At 39.6% G+C, this 5776-nt stretch overlaps 1 protein-coding gene across 1 annotated transcript in view; it reads right to left on the bottom strand.

Annotated features, from left to right (window-relative positions):
* LOC115366073 (protocadherin alpha-C2-like) overlaps nucleotides 1–5776 on the bottom strand; it is a 187040-nt gene that overhangs the window by 162024 nt on the left and 19240 nt on the right. The window lies entirely within an intron of this gene.

Genomic DNA, 5776 nt, shown 5'->3' with positions numbered 1-5776 from the left:
GGTGTGCAAATTAAAATACTCCAAATAGCTACATTTGCATTGCAAAGACATATATCTTCATCGTATTCCTGAATAAAGTGGTTTCTTGCCCAAACGTAGTCTTAGAAATTACACTGAGCCGGTGTTTTTTTGTGTTCAAGCCTGGAACACAAAAATGATGATGCCAGTGCTAGTAAATAACAGCCAGTAAGGGATGGGCAAAACAGCTATGACGACAACGTGTAGATGCATTCTTTGCCATTACAATGACACCAAGAGATCAAAAAACACACTGCAACACCAGCTTCAACAAGAAAAGACAAAGTATCTGATGCTGTTTTGATAATGAAGAAGGAGAAGCGAAATTATTTATGTAGTAATGCATACAGCATGGGTTAAAAAGAGAATCCCAAATCGTTAGAAAATAGTTACAGGTACAAGAAATTTCCTGCATTCCATTGTGAGTTTCAGCACAAAGGACAACGACAACATAGTTAGGAAACATGCTCTCATAGGAATCATAAAACGCGTTGTACAATGGTTAACATAGTACATACTTACAAACAAAGGGTATAGCGGTAACTATAATGGAATCGACAAAGTTAGTTCTTAAAAATCTGTATGATGAAAAGATTCTCAGCGTATTCCTGCAGCAAACTGGCTAATGCTGTGTATTGATCTATGAATCACGTGACACTAGAAGGTTGAAGTTTAGAGGGGACTGAAAGAAACATTTCATGTTATCATAAATGACACGTGAAAAAGGTTTACGAACACAGTGCTAGGCATTTTAAACTATCAGTAATGCTAATAAAAGTAAGCACCCACGTGGAAAAGGAAGAAAATTATTGTTCAAAGTTGATAATAACGCTAAAACAGAAAAAAAAAATATCATATGTGTATGAAATGTGTGAAATTCCACACTACCTTGTTAAATTTACTGTTAAACGTTTCCATTAAGCTCAACTTTCAGTACCACGGACAGCTGTAATTTGTATTCAGCATGTAAAAAAAAAAAGAAAAAAGAAAAAAAGAAAAAAGAAATAGAAAAACTGTCACAACTAAATTCTAGTCTTCTGGTTTACTCTCATCAAATTGGAATACATTGAGATAACTTGTCCATTACTTAATTGTTGGATTGTGCTTCAGGAATTAAAAGATGATTACAGTGAACATGGCATTTGTTTCTTACCTCTCCAGATGTTTGTCTCCTGTCCGGGAGAACGAGGGTATTCGCATGGCTGCCCGGGACTATAGTAGAACCTATACTCAATCTGGGTCCAACTAACATGTACCGCTTGTCTCCTGATCTGTACTGGATGCTGTGGCACAGCGTCCCGTCATAATTTGTGTCTTGTAAGTATTTGGAGGAATAGTCTGTGGACCTAGAGCACTGCATTACAATCAACACGATGATACTGATGAGAAACAGAGATGAAACTGAGCCCAAAGTTATTATCAAATAAAATGTCACATTGTCCTCCTCCACATGGTTTGCTGCACTTTTGACATCAGCAGCTGCAAAAGCCTCTTTGGGCTCTACAGCCTTGACAATCACAGTAGCTGTTGCTGACAAGGAAACGTTCCCATTGTCTTTCACCAGTATGACCAGTTTATGCTCAGCCTCGTCTGTCTCTGTGAATGAGCGAAGTGTTCTTATCTGTCCTGTATAGCGCTCCAAACCAAACAGACTGTGGTCACTCACTTCCTGCAGTGAAAATAACAACCAGCCGTTATATCCTATATCTGGATCATAGGCTCTCACTTTAGTCACCAGGTGGCCTGCGTTCACATTGCGGGGAATCTCCTCCACACCTTCAGCAGAACCGTTCGCGTTGACTGGATACAAGATGACTGGAGCGTTGTCGTTCTGATCCAGAATGAACACGTTCACTGTGACGTTGCTGCTCAGTGATGGAGTTCCAGAGTCTGTGGCAACAACTTGGAACTGGAAGGTTTTCAGAGTCTCAAAGTCAAAACTTTTTAACGCCATGATGTTTCCGTTTTCAGTATTGATGCTAAGAAACGAGGTCAGTGTGTTATCTTCACTTGCACCTCTCAGAATGTGATATGAAATAAGAGCATTATCACTCTCATCACGATCAGATGCTTTCACTGAAAATACCGAGGCTCCAGGAGCGTTGTTCTCACTAACATAAAACGTATATGGGCTTAATGAAAACTCTGGACTGTTGTCATTTATATCTGATACAACGACGCTTATTGTTCTTTCAGATGACAAAGATATGTCACCCGTGTCCTTAGCGACTATTGTAATATCATATTCAGTTTTTTTCTCCCTGTCCAAATGCGACTTGGTGACGACAGCATACAAGTTGTCTTGTAGTGACGCCGACAAAGTAAAAGGCACATCCTCTCTGATTGTGCAAATGACTCTTCCATTGATTCCAGAGTCCAAATCACTGACACTAATCAGGGCAACAGTTGTTCCGATTCTCGAATCCTCGGCGATGGAACTGGAAAAAGATGTCACTTCTATCTCTGGAGCATTATCATTAACATCGACTACAGTTATCAACACGCTTTTATCAGCCGTTAAAGGAACTGAACCCTTATCAGATGCCTGTATATCAATTTCATAACTCTTACTTTCCTCGAAATCTACCAAACCTGTCACTTGAATTTCACCAGTGTCTGGGTCCACACTAAAGAGATCCATTATTTTTTGATCAACTTCGTTTCCAAATGAATACAATATTTGGCCGTTTGCACCCTGATCTAAGTCGGTTGCATTTACCTGAATCACCGTAGTGCCAACCGGGACATTTTCCCTCAAAGTGACAGAGAAAAGCTCTTTAGTGAACACAGGTGAGTTGTCATTAACATCGAGAACATCCACAAGTATTTCTATAGTGCCCGACTTCACAGGTTTCCCTCCATCAATCGCCGTTAGAAGAAACCTATGGACTGCAGCAGTCTCTCTGTCTAACTGCTTCTGCAGAACTAAAAATGGTACTTTACGGTCTTCACCTCTGTCCTTGACTTCTAGTCTGAAATGTTCATTATGGCTAAGTTTATATTGCTGAATGGAGTTCTGGCCTACGTCGGGGTCGCGCGCAGCTTGCAACTGAAATCTCGCTCCTGGTAAAGCGGACTCGGATATTTCAAGCCTTTTCTCCTTCTCGGGAAAACTAGGAGAGTGGTCGTTTACATCGAGAATTTCTACCATGACATAATGAATCTCCAATGGGTTTTCTAACACGGTTTTCAGATTGATCAAACACGAACTGCTGCGTTCGCATACCTCCTCTCTGTCTATGTTTCTTTTCACGTACAAGATACCATCATTTTGATTTACCTGAAAGAGGGGTTCCGTTGAACCTGTTACAATGCGATATCCTCTATTTTTTAATGTGGTTTTGTCTAGACCTAAATCTTTAGCTATATTCCCAACGATAGTTCCCTCTTTGACCTCTTCAGATATTGTATATCTGATCTGAGCTGAAGCTCCACTACATAAAAGATCCAGTGCAAACATGACGGCGACCCACCACTGCCGCTGCCTCGATGCCGTGCATCCTCTTTGTTTCATGATTTGATGGCAATAAAGAATAATCCACTAAATCTGTCGTTCTTTCATCAAGTAGATGTCCTTTGTCTTATCTCTGAAAGTAGATCAGGTATTCCTTCTGCGGTTTAAAGAAATAACATGGATATTGTAGTCGCCAATTGTGAGCTGACTACACAGTGAGAAACCTCGACGTCGCTGTTGGGGTGGGCAAAAATGAAGCCTATGACGAAAAGCGCTGTGAGAAACAGTGTAATAACTAATCTACACTGACATCGTGTGTCCAGATGCTACATTACATTGTTTTATGCCAGCCTGAAATGTTTACAACAAATAAATGCTCGTCATTCAATCTTTAGATGAAGTACAATCCAGCTTTGATGAGAACGGATACAAGAAGGTCCACCGATTTAGAGAAGTGTTGTCTTAAGCCATCATATAGTTTTTTGTTTGTTTGTTTGTTTGTCTGTTTGTTTTTTGTGAATAGGTGCTTAAAACATACTTCAATTGTTTGTTTTTCCCGGTACTGCAAAAGAAATGCGTCTATGTCAACCGCACCAATTCTACAATTCAGCACTTAAGAGACTTACACCAGGTTCAAAGGCGAAATTAATTAAAATAAATAAATAATGATACCAACTGTCTTGTCTAAAATGTCCAAACTAGCTTGGCGGCCATTCAGTTCGTTCTGACACGTAAGCAGACTATTTATAAAATTGAATAATCAATCAAACAAACAAACAAGCAATAAATAAATAAATAAATGAATGAATAAAAGCATCAGCCCATCAATACTCTGCAATTCTTGAGAGGAAAATGACAACATTAAACTTACAACTCATATCAAAAACACTTTAAACGAAGGCCATGGCTATTAAACACTGAAGGGTTACACAAAAAGTGGTGTAAAACTTTCATAAAACATAGAAAACTTGAGTACTTTCCAGCTGCGAATGTTTAAATCGAAAAGAGACTGCTCTGATGTGTCATAATAGCAAAATTACAGTTTTATCAAGTGGAATGATGTTTTATATTATCAGTAAATGTATATATGAGCTGTATACATGAAAAGTGTAAGTAAAGATAATCTATCATAAAAAACTTATGAGAGCCATGTAATGTTTATTTCTCCTACCAAACACATGTCCAGTAATCTTAACTGTCAATCAAAATAAACAGTGTCGCAATAAATAAATGAATAAATACATAGATAAATGTGAGCACAACTTATTTTCAAAATAGGAAAAGTGTAAAATCAAGTGTTTTTTTTTTTTGTTTGTTTGTTTGTTTTTTCCCTCTACAGCGTCAACACTGGTCCTAGGGACATGTAGCATTTGTGACGGCCTCCTGCCTCAAGGGCCTGCTGTTGTGTTCTGTGTTCCCTTGTGTTGTCTTTTCTTTCCCTGCAGGTTGTAGGTGGGGCTTGCCACACCTGGGTGGACCTGGCCAGTCCACAGGTGTATAAAGCTAGCTCACACAATGGGTCTGTCTATCTATGGTGGTAATTATAGGCATGAAAACTTATCAAAACGTCATGATATAAACATTAAGACGGTCTAAAACATGCTTAATAATTCCAGCAATGGTGGCTGATCCAGAAATTCAACTGGACCGAAAGGTACCCTGGGAAGTAGGCTGTGATGTCGGCTGCGAAGCATCATGGAGGTGTATCCTGCAAATTAGTCAAAAATAGGCTGGATCTGTCGGCTGCATTTGCAGGACCCCGCACGGTAAAATTGAATTGGGACAGCACTTGTCGCGCCGCCGTGACGTAAGCAGCCTACAAATATGACCTAGGTAGCGTACAGCCTTTGAATTGGGACAGAGCCATTGTCTGCTCTGCGACCTACCTGGCGCGGCTGCATCATTGCGCCTGCGATTCCTCGGCGCATTATGTTTGGGTTTAGTTAATTTATTTGTTAGTTCAGTTCGTGTTTGATTATGTTGCCCTATTTCCTAATTTTATCTTGTTTTGTAATAAAAATCATTTCGCTTTTACTTTAAAACCGTACGTCTCCTCGTTTTGTCATGGCTTTTGAGCCAGGTCATGACACATTGCGTGTCCCTATGTTAAAAAGCACAGCTAGTTTTTGCTGTATAATTACTCAGCAAGCACCGAAAGCACCGAAAAAAAAATTAGAACCTTGGACAGAGAAAGTTGCTTTACAAAGAGATGGCACAGACACGTGGGAGGGTGACAGTGATGTCATGTTTTTCTCAAACTTAGATCAATGCAGTAAAGTGAAATTCCTCTCTACACAAATAACA

The sequence above is a fragment of the Myripristis murdjan genome, chromosome 10 (assembly GCF_902150065.1).
Source record: "Myripristis murdjan chromosome 10, fMyrMur1.1, whole genome shotgun sequence".
NCBI classification, from domain to species: Eukaryota; Metazoa; Chordata; class Actinopteri; order Holocentriformes; family Holocentridae; genus Myripristis; species Myripristis murdjan.
This window is presented reverse-complemented; position numbering and strand designations above follow the sequence as displayed.